This window comes from Eucyclogobius newberryi, unplaced genomic scaffold (genome assembly GCF_026437365.1).
Source record: "Eucyclogobius newberryi isolate DKJ021-1_F unplaced genomic scaffold, fEucNew1.0.hap1 SCAF_5, whole genome shotgun sequence".
NCBI lineage: Eukaryota > Metazoa > Chordata > Actinopteri > Gobiiformes > Gobiidae > Eucyclogobius > Eucyclogobius newberryi.
Genome location: NW_027316167.1, coordinates 38,878,846 through 38,894,365, shown reverse-complemented (window position 1 = coordinate 38,894,365; position 15,520 = coordinate 38,878,846). Strand labels below are relative to the sequence as shown.

The 15,520-nt window shown below is 45.5% G+C and overlaps 1 protein-coding gene across 1 annotated transcript in view; it reads left to right on the top strand.

Moving 5' to 3' along the window:
• The first annotated feature begins 7,418 nt into the window (after positions 1-7,418).
• Positions 7,419-15,520, top strand: part of LOC140380883 (D-glucuronyl C5-epimerase B-like) — a 54,491-nt gene continuing 46,389 nt past the window's right edge. Inside the window, exon 1 of the mRNA XM_072464852.1 lies at positions 7,419-7,486. The gene's annotated coding sequence lies outside the window, so the exon portion shown is untranslated. The remainder of the gene's footprint in view (positions 7,487-15,520) is intronic.

Here is a 15,520-nt window from a genome sequence, read left to right as displayed (position 1 = left end):
TGATAAATGACCTCAAACATTTCACTGTCCCACTTTACTGCTCCTCTTTGGTTTGAGCAGTTTAATGGGACTTTTCTTGAGGACAGCCCGTGATAAGATGTGAAGATAGAACAACCTCCGCTTCCTTCCTTGGCTTTCTTTCCTAAGCCCCGTCTCCACGATCCATCCTGTCATATCTTCTGTCGATTCAGTGCTACATATCATCAAAGCCGCTGCAGAGCTTCCCACTCTCTTCCCAAACCCTTCTGATATCCTATGGCACCATCTGCTTAATATTCCAAACTAGTCCAAGGCCTTTTCACCGAGCTAACGGGCTTGTGAGGATGCGAGGCTGGGGTGTGAAGAGGCATGTAGGGCAGTCTGGAGTGCTGCTGCTGTCCCTCATACGCAGGTCAACTGGGACAAACTGGCTGCTCGTTTGTATTTTTGTACTTGGGGATCATTGTGCAAGTTTCCTACACTGTCAGATAAAACCAATAAATCAAATCAAGGCGGCAAAAGCAGGGGATGTTTTAGCTGGCTCTTTTGCATCGGAACATGCTTTTAAAACAACGTATATCAAGTCTAAAAGGTCATGTTTTAACGAAAAACAAATGTAATTTACTATTGGATAAAAATAAAACGTATGCTTACTATGTACACAAAATTTGCAGTTTAGCTGACACACAATTTACGCACAAAAGAGACAAAACACAGTGAAACACCAGGGCGCCATCTCAGTCATATCCTATTGTTCATGATGTATACTCATTTGCTTTCGGGGCAATATGGAATGTGCACTGAAAGTGATTTTCCTCACAGTTGGAGGCACACAGAACGCCTAGAGACGCACTTACACTGACTGTGGAGTCTCTGCAGAGGAGGAAAACACCAATAAAAACTGGAAAAGACTGTGAATGGAAGCGGAACTTCCATCACTGAGAGGGCGTTCACACCTGTACTTGTTTAGTCCCGGTTTGAGCCCAGTTTAATCTTGAAGTTGACTTGATTTGCTCCTGTTTTAGTTCTGGGTTGGTGTTTTTGCACGTGTGTAGGTTTTTTCCCCCCCTTCAAAACATTTATGACGTTTTCACACAGGGCGTTCTGTAGAATGGCCCCGTTGTGCACTAGATTTGGTTCTCTTTTCTCCACTTTCAGTTAGGGCCACGCTCCTCATTCTCCCCAAATGCCACACCATGAGCCACGTGAGACGTGATTAGCTGACCGTGCTGCTGCGGATCAGCTGCGTGAATGCGCACACTTCCCCCGGTGCTGTACGGACTCTTCTTTTGGTAAATGTATCGTGAGAGTGAAGCGCGATGGTGGAGCAGAGATAAAGCTGAGTGTTACAGAGGTTTTACCTGATGCAGAGGCAGAAGTGACTTCAAGTTGATCTAATTTCCCTCGTCAGACACAAGTTGATGACTGACAGCTCTGCAGCTGAAGTCATGCAAATATACGCGGCTCAACCGCAGTTTTGATCAAATTCCAACCACTTTTACCCCTACCACAAAATGCGAGGCGTCATTTCAGTCCGCTTGAGGTCAACCGCTTCCACACCACACTCGTGCTGCACCAGACTGCAGGCGACGGCTGCTCCGAGACATGAGCTGGTGGTCTCGGAGAAGCCCTTTTCTGCACCCCAGACTCCAACTGCCATGTTCACGCTGGGACAATGGTCCTGTAACGTCGACCTAACTGGTGTTGGTGTGAAAACGACCTCACATACATTCTGTGTCATTTTGATGCGTTCACTTCTCTCAGCTCGGTGTGTTCGGCTATAGTACAAGTACAAGTACAAGTATTCAATTACTAAACTAGTTGACAATTAATTTAATAAAACATTTGTTTTGATTACTCTATTATTGTTTCTAGCCCACACAAGGAGAGGTAGGCAGAGGTGGTCAGTAACAAAGTACATTTAATTAAGTATTGTTTTTAGTACTTTACTTGAGTCCAAAGACATGCATGTGTTAGGCAAAAATTGGTGACTCTAAAGTGGCCCTAGTGAATGAGAGTGAACTGTCTGTAATGTCTATGTCTCTGTGTCAGCCCTGCGACAAGTTGGCCACTGTCCAGGGTGTACCCCGCCTAAGGCCCGAAGTCACTGGGATAGGCTCCAGTCACCCGCGACCCCAAAAAGGGAACAAGCGGTAGAAAATGGATGGATGGATGGATACTTGAGTCATATTTGAGCTATTTTAGCAAAAACACTCATTAGACAAAAATATTTTGACTCTACTACATTTGAAAACAAATCTAATTCTGCGCCGCAAAAGCTTATTCTTGCTTTTGCTTTGGAAATACTTGCACTTAAAGGGTAAGTTAATTAAAAGATTCACACTACTTTTACAGGGTGAACAGGACTAGCCTGAAACACGATTAGCACTTTGTCTTAAGGATCCCACTGTCGGTGATTATTTTGTAAGATGCAAAGAAAGGCCAAGGTAGCAGCCAACACAAATTTAAAATCATTTGTTAAACTATTGATACAGCAAATTCTTCATTACTTAAGTAATAAATTGTATTATTTTGGGGCAGCTTTTACTTGTTTTGGAATAATATTTGACCAGGTTCATCTACTTTTACTCAGGTCATAAAATGCAGTACTTTGACCATCTCGGCAGGCCCGTGACGGTTTGTTCACCCAAAAAGTTACTAGTGCATCCAGTTTGACCTGTTTTTGTGTTAGCCAAAATCTTCAGTTCAGAGATAATTTTAATATGAAACAGAAACTCCGATACTGATGCTGTGAATGTTGTTCACACAGAAGGGGCATCTGGAAGTAAGTAGGCCTCAAGTCATTTCTCAGACCTGAATGTCTCACAAAACCTAAATGGGGGGAGACCCTCAGCTGCAAAATGTATGCAAAGTTCCTTTTACCAACGGCCGTATCCCTGAAGATTTGTGACAACCACAACACATCTCCCAGCAGGTCATTCAGGCCGGTCTTTGTCTGCCTAATCCACTGTGAAAATGACCCTAATGTTTGGAGAGCAGGAGAAGTTGGTATGGCTCTGAGGCTTGGGACATCGACGACGGTTCAGGGATTCAAATTAGATGGTCTAGTAATGTTTCTAATGTTTCTATTGTAGTATATAAAACTCTATATACGTTAACCAAAGTCAGATTTATAAAAAAAATCTTAAACGCCATCAGAATTCCTGGCCGTGTTTGAGGATCAGATGGTCAGTGATGGCGGACATCAATCTGCGGTGAGTGCTGTGATCGGTCAGTGTCCATCCAGCCAACAGCTCCCCAGAGAACATGGCACTAATATGAATGACCCACAGATGGTCCCCCCCTTCCTCCTCTGTGAGTCCAGTCCTGATGCATCGTCGCCAGTGTCACAAAGGCAGCGCCCAAAATAATTAACCACACAATATCGCTCAAGTCAAGCTGCTACGGAAGCCTTAATGTTCACTTTATGTATTCAGAGAGGCCATAAAGCTGATGGTTATGATTCATGTGCGAGGTGTCAAGTGGGAGAAAGGTCGTTTGAATGGGGGTAATTTGTGAAGATGGGAAAAACGGTGTCAGTGCAAGGTTCTTCCAGGAGTGCGAGCTTCACATTGTTGGGAGGAATCTGTGAGTTCGCGTACTATTTGACATGAATGGATCTGATTCTCTTCCGTTATGTAGAGCTCCGGCAGATGTGGTGCTATCATGTGGTTATCGTGCACCACAGTGACACCATCACACTCCTCGCCGGCAGGTACGGTGGAGACTTCACATGGACACTAATGTTTGGGTTTCACAAAACTTTAAGGAAGATAATGCAGATCTTGGTCCAATTTTAATTTAGTTATTCATTTAAAAAACAGCTGAACATGGTAGAGACCTTTATGTTTCGGACAGAAGGTTGATGTTGGAGGTTTTGGACTGGCTGATATTTGGCCCGCTGGTTGGATCTGCATGGATGTAGTGTGCAGTGGGAGATGAGCTGGAGGCTGCTGTCCTCTCCCTCTCCTGTGCTCCTGCTGCACACCTGGCTCCGAGCAGCTTCGCTGGCTCTACAGCAGCCTGGAATATTGATTAAGACGCCTGACATTTCTGCTCCCTCTTTACTCGAGATCTGCCTGTGCCATCACCCATCTGAAGACACGGGCGCCTCTTTCAGCTGGCCCTGGAAACGGGACCAAGTCACAAACTGTTCTCAAAATATTTAAAACCACAATATCCACACGCTTCAACTGATAATTTCAATAATCCAATGAGATGACAAATTTCCTTTGACACAGTGATGGTGCTGACACCAATGTGACATTTATAAAGGCTAGAGAGATTGTACCGAGCTGCACAGACCATGCAGGCTGAAGCGTGAGCAGTAACAAAAGACAATAAATTGGATCATGTAGAGCTGTTTCAGGCGTCTCAGCAGCAGTTAAAGAGAAAAAGCCGTTGTTTTTCCAGTAGAAGTGAATCAGACCCGAAGGAACCGCATGTGACTTCCTATTTGGAACGCAGCGGACAGGTTAGCTCAGTCCAGTGATATTCACGGTCTATGGTCCCGAGCCGAGGGTAAAAAGACCCGTGCATCACTTGTAGCTTGTGTGGTGGAGCCAAGAACAACACGTAGTAGGATATACGATGATTACATTTTTACAATGAATGATATTTTATTGGTTAAATCGATGCTGTATACTATGGCTTGGAGAGAAGGAAACAAACCTTTTCTACAAAAGTAGTGAACTCAGATCAGCTGGTCACTCTAGCTCTATAAGATAAGATATTCCTTTATTGTCCCACATGGGGAAATTTCATTGTTGCAACGCAGGTAGATACAAAGGTAGATACAGAAGAAAAGAACAGATCACTTATAGGAAGTTTGAAAAACACTCTCAGTAGAAGATCTCTTATAAACAAAAACTCCCATAGACAAAACCTCCCATTTCCCAACAAGGGATGAGGGGAAAAATAATAAAGATATAAATAAATAAATACCATTGCATGTGATCACGACAGTAATTGCACATGAATACGTGTCACGACGGCACATGGATTGCACATGGATATGTGCGCTCATCGTTTGGCAATTGTCGTCCAAACAAGCGCCTGATCAAAAATCAACCCTCAGCTCATTCTATTGGTCGATCTTTACTTTAGAGCTTTAAAAGTTCATAATTTTGTCATTCATGGGTCTAGCAACATACGTCTGTTAGAATATAGCAGCAGTACGGTCTCTATGGAGGAGCTGTCTACTTCCTGTATCTGTGAAAGGACAGCCACCCAACACAAAAAGACAGCACAGTGCGCTTGGAGGGACCTTGAGAATAGAATTAAACCCAGCCATATTTGGTCACAGCTCTTTTAGCTGATTCTCATCCCTTCAACTACACAAACCCGATGAATTGAAAATGAAAAATGAATATATTATGTGACAGTAAATGACAAGTAAATTTGGATCCAGAAATTTCCACCAGAAGACAAAACGTCATTGAATATAAAATGGGAATCGGCCTCTAGCACCTTTTGACCTTTTTCATTGCTCAGCAGTCACGGAGACTGTGGTCAATGCCTTGGCGTAGGACTGTCGCGCAGTATCAAGTTCATTCTACTAATGCCTTTTTTCAATATTTAAAAATAGCTACACTTCAAACGATTTCTTATGTTGTTTACAGCTCGAGCAAAGCCAATGTCTGCGTCTGTTTGTAATCCGATAAGGCCCGTGTCTGACTGATAAGCCTATTAATACGGTGCTATAGTGTGTACTCAAATGTATTAGAGCTTTCTATTTACTTGTCTAAGTGGCATTATCCTGGACCTTGGCAGTGTTTTTATTTACGTGTTGAATGAAAGGCTTGGTGTCCTTCCATTGGCAGAACATAAGACACTGGCGAAGAACACCTGAGCTTAGAATCCATGTTGACTCTCATTTGGATTAGCTCATATTGGTCTGGATTTCTTTTAGATACAATACCTTCATATGACATTTGTGAAACGCACAGGAAGTTCACATATGTCCTGTTTATTATTCACTCTACTTGATGCTACTCCGCCCTGCTTTGGCGCATTTCCATTTGGTGCCATCCTCTCAGACCAGTCACTTTTTTACGTCCCTTTTTCCCATCGGGGCCAAAACGAGCCCAGCAGGAACTAAACGTGACGTCCACAGACCGTGAGACGCTGAGTGGTAACAGTGTAATGTCTCTCGTTGCGACTCTCGTTGAGACTGAACATCGCCGTTTCCTCCGTAAACGTACAGTAAATGGAGCCTGTTGAGTTTTTAATTGTGTGACAAAAAATGCTTTGAACATGCCTTTTATTCCCTACACAATTATGAGGCTTGTGATCATCAGCTGTTTCCTTTCCCGTTTGATCCGGGGCAGTAGCGTGTTGGGGGTCCTGACTGGAATCTTAAAAGGACCGGGGGCATTTGAAGTCTGCAGACTGGATTCAGTTGATTGTCACAGATTTACTTTTTATTTTTGTAAAGACTGCTTCAAACTGGATTAATAGAGATGTTTTTCTGGAATGGATATCATTGAGTTGCGGAGGAAAATACAATAATCATGTGGATGAGAACGCTGTAGTTGAACTTGATCTTGGATATCTGGTATCAGTATCAGACCGTTCCTGCCTCTTTTGTGTCATTGTTCATATTTTTCCATTAGAAATTGAAGAAATCTGCAGAAAAAATATCGTCCAAATGTTTTTGACTTGTACGCTTTATGTAAACATCCCCGCCCGGAGAATATTGCCCATTCCTTTTTTCCTCTCACTACAGCTGCAGTGACCCACAGGATTGACGTCAAACAGCTTTAATTCCTGCTGTATTCAATTAACCGCTCCATCAATGAGTATAATTCATCCAAAAAATCAATATGCCCCATTGGGCCGGGGGAATTAGCACTTTCTTTAGTTTAACAAGCCGTTTCATCTGCAGTTGGAGACATATTGGCCAGATGAATTGCTGTGTAGAGTTGTATGTCATTCTCTGGATTTGCTCGGATGAATGCTTTACTATTCACACTATTGACCCTGTAGTCGGCAAGAATGGGAATTCATCACTGCAGCAATTACAACTGCAAATGTTTCTACATCTTTAGTGTTGAGTTGTTGGATCTGTAATTAGCTAGACTGAAGTATGACACATCGTTTTGAGAAAAGTTGACCTGGAGAGCTTCAGTATAATCGTTTTGGTCCTGGTTTGGTTGCGTTGTTTTTACAAGCTTAATATGTATTATTCTGCTTGTGCTGTGTTTACATTAAGAGTGTTAACCTGTATTTGTATGTATATATGTACATGTGTGTGTCTGTCTGTCTGTCTGTCTATATATCTATATAACGACGATAAGTGTGTAAATTAGCAACTCATATTTGATATTGGCATATTGTGCAAAAGACACAAGATGAATGCTCGGGCTCAGAACAAGTGTTTGATTTGCTCTTGCAAGCGCTCACCGCTCCACAGATCTGATCTCTGTGTTCTCTGACAGGTCCAGCTGAGGACTGACCGGGGCATGAATGCGGCCATGATGACCTACTCTTGGTGACAGGAAAACAGGTTGGTTCAATCTGTCATTAACGTAACATCATTTTACTCAATATACCAAATTTGATTTTCAAACTGAATGATTTATTGAAATGGAATAAAGTGTGTAACTTTGGGATCCACGATACTGTTACGGGTTTGGGCTCAATGCCGACATTGTTGAGTACGAGTATGAGTAAGCTCTTAAAAGAGAAAAGCCCTGTCCATATTGGTCAAATAATAATATAATATAATATCATCCTGAGTCCAGTCCTGATGCATCGTCGCCAGTGTCACAGAGGCAGCGCCCAAAATAATTAACCACACAATATTGCTCAAGTCAAGCTGCCACGGAAGCCTTAATGTTCACTTGATGTATTCAGAGAGGCAAACTCATCAGTCAGCGCTGCGCCATTTTTATTTATTATTATTCATTTTAGTTTATTTAGAATAAAACCGACATCAGACTAATCTCCTGCTGTTAAAGATGACTTGCTCTGTGAGTTCAGCCCTGCACATGGAGACACTCTTCTATTAACAGAAGCTTTCCAAAGCCTTCCATAGTGTTCCAAACCACGCTTCACAGCATAGTTTGGCCTTTCTCTGTGGAGTTTGCATGTTCTCCCTGTGTCTGCGTAGGTTTGCTCCTGGTACTCTGGTCTACCACTGAAACATGTACAATAGTTTGCTGGTGTATGAGAGAGTGTTGTTAGAGTGGATGTGGGACAGTGGATGATGAGCCCATGGCCACAATCCACTGTGTGTCATATATCAGCGTGTAACATTCACTGTCCTGACCAAATAAACAAATTAACAAAGCGCTCTAAAGTGAAGCATTCTGGGGGATCGGGGCCAGTGGAAACATGGCCTCTAGCGTCCAGTTGTCCATACATTTCACATTTGTATTTTCTCCGTCCTCCACTCTTGTAACATTCTCCATCAATGTGTCAGTATTCTGTGTGTGTTTTGTTCTTGCTTCATTTAATAAGCAGACTGCATAATCCAGCAGGAGGCTCCAGCTACAAGCCTTTAGCTAATGACCTGTTTAATCCTGTATCCACAGATCAAACACCCAGGCGCTAATGCCATGGCAACATTTCCACGCACGCTTCCACAACATTAGATTAACAAGCAGCCGCACATTTGATAGCATTAGTACAGTTTGTTGCTGAGGCCCTGGGGCTCAGTGTGAAATATAATCTTGTATCCCATATTAAAGATGCAGTGATAACTAACTAAATTAGTTCTTTTTCATGAGGATGTTGAGAGGCTTCTGACAGTGCGAGTAAAGACCAGTGTTCTCTGTCAGGCCTCTGATAGGAACGGTTGTCTGACCTGAAAAGAGCCGCTTTTGTCAGCAGTTCTATTTTAAACATGTCTCTGTAATTGTGTTTTCAATCCTTTTGTGAGTTCCACCTAAATGTAACATGGTGTTTGACTTTGACGACAGCGCCTCATCTGATATATAGTGTACACCTTACACCCAACGGGAAGGTTTGCAGTTGTTTTTCAACTCCCCCAGAGTCAATAGTGTAATAGTGTAATACTGTTGGTACTAGTACTGATACTTGCTTGTTTTGCAGTTTTTGGCCATTGCCTCTGTTCTAGACCATTCTCATTGACGTTAATTATTGTTGTCGTGCCTACTCAGTCCCAGTCATCTCATCTCTAGTTGAAGACAGTTACAGCTGCTTCAGTCTCGTAGTGGGGAGCTGCTATTGGATTGCATTCTGAATTGCAAGCCCAGCAGCCAATGAAAATGAACGAACACGCTGTAAACGGGGTCTGGGCTAAAACGTTCTATTTTCATCTTTTTAGAAGACAGAGGTGCACATCAACGTCATCAGCGAGGCATATGGGGATATTTCTGCCTAAACACCAAGTGAATAATGAAAAAAAAAACACTTTTTACACTTAGAACAAAAGCTGAAGCGCGTATCACACATAACTGATCACTGTAAATCATTCCTCCTCTGTTCCTCTGTGACTGACGTCATCTGTTTGGACATAGCTCCAAATGACACAGGTTTTCCTCTCATAAATCCATGGGAAGATGTGGCCACTTTTAATGTCCATTTGAGAGACTCTTGAGAGAGTCAGCGTCACAGTGTGAGAGCACATGACGCTGTTTAACCAATGAAAAGTCCAGAAACGCACTTCACAGGGGCGGACGATAGGGCTGTGTTCAAAATAACGATACGGTGATATATCGTCACGGACTCAGTATCGATACGATACTGAGCCACAGTATCAATATTTTTCTAAATTCAAAAACAAATTTAAAAATGTGATTACATTTTAGATTTTTGTGGCCCGTAGGCAGTGTTGTGTCTGAACGCGTTCACGAACTCTCGTTCAATGAACGTGTTCCGGCACAACACTGCCTGTTCATAATTTTGGTGAACGTGAACTGAACGAACGGTATTACTGCTGCCGAACGATACTGTGAACGCGTTCATTCTGGTGTCTGTGAACGGCACCTTCGTTCTTTTTATTTTCGTTCAATAAAGTGTCAGATTTCTGCTCCTGCACCAGCGCCCCGCCCCCTGTCTCTGAGCCTCCCTGTCCTCCGCCCCTGCTCCAGCACCAGCGCCCCCTGTCTGTGAGCCCCCCTGTCCTCCGCCCCTGCTCCTGCACCAGGGCCCCCTGTCTGTGAGCCTCCCTGTCCTCCGCCCCTGCTCCAGCACCAGCGCCCCCTCTCTGTGAGCCCCCCTGTCCTCCGCCCCTGCTCCTGCACCAGGGCCCCCTGTCTGTGAGCCTCCCTGTCCTCCGCCCCTGCTCCAGCACCAGCGCCCCCTGTCTGTGAGCCTCCCTGTCCTCCGCCCCTGCTCCAGCACCAGCGCCCCCTGTCTGTGAGCCTCCCTGTCCTCCGCCCCTGCTCCAGCACCAGCGCCCCCCGTCTGTGAGCCTCCCTGTCCTCCGCCCCTGCTCCAGCACCAGCGCCCCCCGTCTGTGAGCCTCCCTGTCCTCCGCCCCTGCTCCAGCACCAGCGCCCCCTGTCTGTGAGCCTCCCTGTCCTCCGCCCCTGCTCCAGCACCAGCGCCCCCTGTCTGTGAGCCTCCCTGTCCTCCGCCCCTGCTCCAGCACCAGCGCCCCCTGTCTGTGAGCCTCCCTGTCCTCCGCCCCTGCTCCAGCACCAGCGCCCCCTGTCTGTGAGCCTCCCTGTCCTCCGCCCCTGCTCCAGCACCAGCGCCCCCTGTCTGTGAGCCTCCCTGTCCTCCGCCCCTGCTCCAGCACCAGCGCCCCCCGTCTGTGAGCCTCCCTGTCCTCCCCCCCTGCTCCAGCACCAGCGCCCCCCGTCTGTGAGCCTCCCTGTCCTCCGCCCCTGCTCCAGCACCAGCGCCCCCTGTCTGTGAGCCTCCCTGTCCTCCGCCCCTGCTCCAGCACCAGCGCCCCCTGTCTGTGAGCCTCCCTGTCCTCCGCCCCTGCTCCCACAACAGGGCCCCCTGTCTGTGAGCCTCCCTGTCCTCCGCCCCTGCTCCCACAACAGGGCCCCCTGTCTGTGAGCCTCCCTGTCCTCCGCCCCTGCTCCCACAACAGGGCCCCCTGTCTGTGAGCCTCCCTGTCCTCCGCCCCTGCTCCCACAACAGGGCCCCCTGTCTGTGAGCTGCCGACTGGACATGGGAGTGCCTCATTTTTTATGTTGCATTTTAAAGAATTCTTTAGAAATGAGGAGAACCACTTTTCCACTTGGTCCCAGACAAGTTCACTTTGGAGCTTCTCGTGCCGCTTCAGTTAATGACGGATTTCGTTTCCATGGCAAGCGTCCGACTTGCCTTGGATGGCACGTTTTCACATGTTTATGTAATGCGTCGGATTTGAATAAGCATTAGGCACTTGAAATATAATATTTTGGGTTTTGCCGATGAACTAAAGCTAAAGCTAACTAAATATCTTTTGAAAATCCTTAATTTCGTTTCTTTACCTAGTCTAGTTATATGATATCAAACTTTCTGAATAAATAAATAAATAATAATATTGTCATATAAACAGAGACACATAAAATAAGTAGTTTGACTTTTTTGGAGTACTGAATATACTCACTGTTACCGACTACGATTCTCACAATTATCAAGTATCAAACCATGTATCCGACATAAACTTGCCTCAAAGGGCTACAACTGCATAGGAGTTCATCCCGATTTACTCGCAAAGTGAACTCCCATAAAAATCCTTATCTAATACAGGTTTTGGTCGACAAAAACACCATCGACTGATTAATCGACTAAACGACTTGGGACCTCCAGCTCTTCTTCTTCACGGTCTGTTCCTGGGGCCAAACCTTCCCTCACTCGGTGTTTGGTTTGTACTTGAAGGGTGGGAGAAGAGCGCAGAAATGCCTGGAGTACAGTGCAGGCTGGAGCACACCGTGGCCCTCTGCTTGAATGGCTCCCTGAGGTCGTCTGCAGCACTCAGCTTTTATTGGTGTGATGACTGCCGCTGATTTTTACCGCACGGGACAGCAGTAGAAGAAAAACGGCTCTGCTCCATCGTCGGCGCCCGCTGCACTTTAGATCACTCTGAAAACACAGTGCTGTCTGTGAAGGGGAACGGGACACAGATTAGCAGCTTTAGGTGGACTTGGCCCTCATTTGAAGGCGGTGGGGAAGTGGTAATTATTATTATTATTATTATCATTATTATTATTATTAGTACTCAAGTGTATTTATATGGAGCTGTTCCACCTTCAAGGCACTCAAAGCACTTTTACAGGTAATGTGGGCGCAGTGTTTTGCCTAAAGACACAACAATGTTCCCTCTAGCGCCTCACTGTGGCACCTGGTGTTCCAGCGGTCTCCCATCCAAGTATTAACCGGCTTTTAGCTGTTGTCTCTCCGTCTCCGTCACGCTGCTTATGTGAAATTGTCCCTCTTGTCACGCACTTCTCAGCTTTGAGGGAAGGAGAGACCTGCTGTTCTAAATGGACCTGTGCTTTTGGACTGCAGCTCCCAGTGACTGTACCTCTGGTGTCAGAGCTGATGACCTCAGTGTCAGCCTCACTTACAGCGCAAACACTCGTGCCAAAGCCGGCCGACTGCAGCCGCTGCAGGCTGTGGTGCCAGGCTCAGTGTTGGCCTTTGATGATAAGCGGAAGCAGCAGAAGGCGTTCGTGATATCACATGTGAGTGGGACGGGACTGGGGCTTTGGGGCGGGACAGGGGCTTTGGGGCGGGACTGGGGCTTTGGGGCGGGACTGGGGCTTTGGGGCGGGACAGGGGCTTTGGGGCGGGACAGGGGCTTTGGGGCGGGACAGGGGCTTTGGGGCGGGACAGGGGCTTTGGGGCGGGACAGGGGCTTTGGGGTGGGACAGGGGCTTTAGGCTGGGACTGGGGCTTTGGGGCGGGACAGGGGCTTTGGGACGGGACTGGGACTTTGGGGCGGGACAGGGGCTTTAGGGCGGGACAGGGGCTTTGGGACGGGACTGGGACTTTGGGACGGGACTGGGGCTTTGGGGCGGGACAGGGGCTTTAGGGCGGGACAGGGGCTTTGGGACGGGACTGGGGCTTTGGGACGGGACTGGGGCTTTGGGGCGGGACAGGGGCTTTGGGGCGGGACAGGGGCTTTGGGGCGGGACAGGGGCTTTGGGGCGGGACAGGGGCTTTGGGGCGGGACAGGGGCTTTGGGGCGGGACAGGGGCTTTGGGGCGGGACAGGGGCTTTGGGGCGGGACAGGGGCTTTGGGGCGGGACAGGGGCGGGACAGGGGCTTTGGGGCGGGACAGGGGCTTTGGGGCGGGACTGGGGCTTTGGGGCGGGATTGGGAAATGAAAATGAATGAGAATAGCTGAATTCTTAAATGCAGAGAGTAGCTGAATTCTTAAATGCAGAGAGAACACTGCAAAAAAAATGCCCACACTGCTCTCTCAAAATCTGTGGATACCTTGGATACTTTGTTTTTAGAAGGGGTGTTACATTTCTATGTTTTATTAATTGTTAACACAGCATATATATATGTGCGTGTGCGCGTGCGCGTATATGTATATATATGTGTATTCGGCGCTCTGATTCTCTGCCCCTCCTCCTGCTCCACGTGCTTAGTCCCGCCCCCTCCACAGGTCGGTTTATAACGGTAAATGACAGTAGTAAAACACAAAGAAGAGCCTTTAGTTAAAGATTATATTCCTCTGTAAACGGTGTAAACAAACAAAGCACACTTTTTCCGATGGTCGCCTGTTTGGCCGGGCAATAAATCGATATAATCAATTAATCCAATTTTGGGTTAATCTCAATTTGTCTGGAAGAAAGTTGATTGTATTTCCCCCTCCTCCCCGTGGCGTGCTCATCTGGGCTTCTGTAGCTCAGCCTCGCCGCATGTTCTTACTACAACGCTCCCAGTGTCCTAAAAATTTCAGCTATTACATATTTATGACATTACTATTCATCAAATATTTTGTTCTTATGATAAAACATTGTACATCTCCTCATACCTTTACCAACTAGTTTGTCAAGAAAATGACAACTTCACACCATGGAGCAAAATTATGGAATTAATATGGTGACTATATAAATATTAACCATTTAAAAACGTCATTTTTTCCTGAAAACATCTTTCTTTACTGTAAAAACAAATTTCTGTTCAGTGTGATTTTCATCATGAATCCATCCATCCATCCATTTTCTACCGCTTGTTCCCTTTCGGGGTCGCGGGTGACTGGAGCCTATCCCAGTGACTTCAGGCCTTAGGCGGGGTACACCCTGGACAGTGGCCAACTTGTCGCAGGGCCAACACAGAGACATAGACATTACAGACAGTTCACGCTCACATTCATTCACTAGGGCCAATTTAGAGTCGCCAATTTTGCCTAACACATGCATGTCTTTGGACGGTGGGAGGAAGCCGGAGAACCTGGAGAGAACCCACGGTAACACGGGGAGAACATGCAGACTCCACCCAGAGAGATCATGTGATGTCATCAGACTAAAATTAAATGTTCTGTCAATTTGAGGTTGAATAATTAATTGTAAATTAATTGTAGGCCTTAAGGATGAGGGTCCTTGGGTTTCTGCCACACCCATCACACTTCAATTTTATGTCATTTTATTTAAGTAATCTTCTTTTTCAAGTGAAAATAAATACAAATTCAGGAAGTTCAGCACGTATGAACAGCAGCAGTGCATCTAGAGCATCTTTCCAGGGAAAAAATAATAATAATAATAAATGCGCAATGTCAGTATCACGCTTTTTTGAGCGCGCTAAACGTACAGTCCCCAGAATAAACTAACAATGTTTCCACTTTTCGTCCCCAAACGCATCAGTTAAGTGAGAAAATACATGGTTTTGTTGAAGAGCAAAACTTGGAGGGAAATACAAAGATCATTTTCATTGTAGCCGTCATGGAAAAGTTGCGTTACCACATATTTTTTTTAGTATTGATCTTATACATTCGACAAATCATTCACTTAAGTCTCGTGGGCAGTTCCAGAGAAATTTGAGTCCTGCTTTACAAACAATTTATATTGCTTTGTTTCTGGTGAGGGATTTGTGTTAAAAATGTACCAAGATTATGAGGCAACATGTAAGACCTCGTCCACTGTTTAGAACGGTAGTGCTTCTAATGAAATGTAAATGTCGCCACACCCTGATGCTTCTAACCCTGTGTGTGCGTGAAGCTGCAACGTCACCAGTCCATTTGTTCCCTTTGTGAAATAAGTGTTGGTTTAAACTATGAAAGACCTGTTCAAATGCAGTGCTTTTCTTTCTTTTCTCCTGTTGTTCAACTAAACGGCACATATCGAATCATACGTTTCTGTACTTCTATTTCATGCTTTTGTTTTATGGCATCACTGTTGGTTTTTGGCCAAGGACACTTTAATTAGTCTACTCAATAAGACTGCTTATCAACAACTGACATTATCATTTACTTTTTAAATTATTGTTAATTATCTGCTTTCTAGAATAAATTAAACAGAAGAAAAACATATTTTTCTCACCAACACATCAGTTTGATTTGTAATAGTATTTTTTGTCACAAAGCCTTCATTGGGGATTTTTGTCCACTTTTAACTGATTTAATCCTCTTTGTTTTTCTTGTTTGCTGAATAATTGACTAAAATAATCCTCATACAGT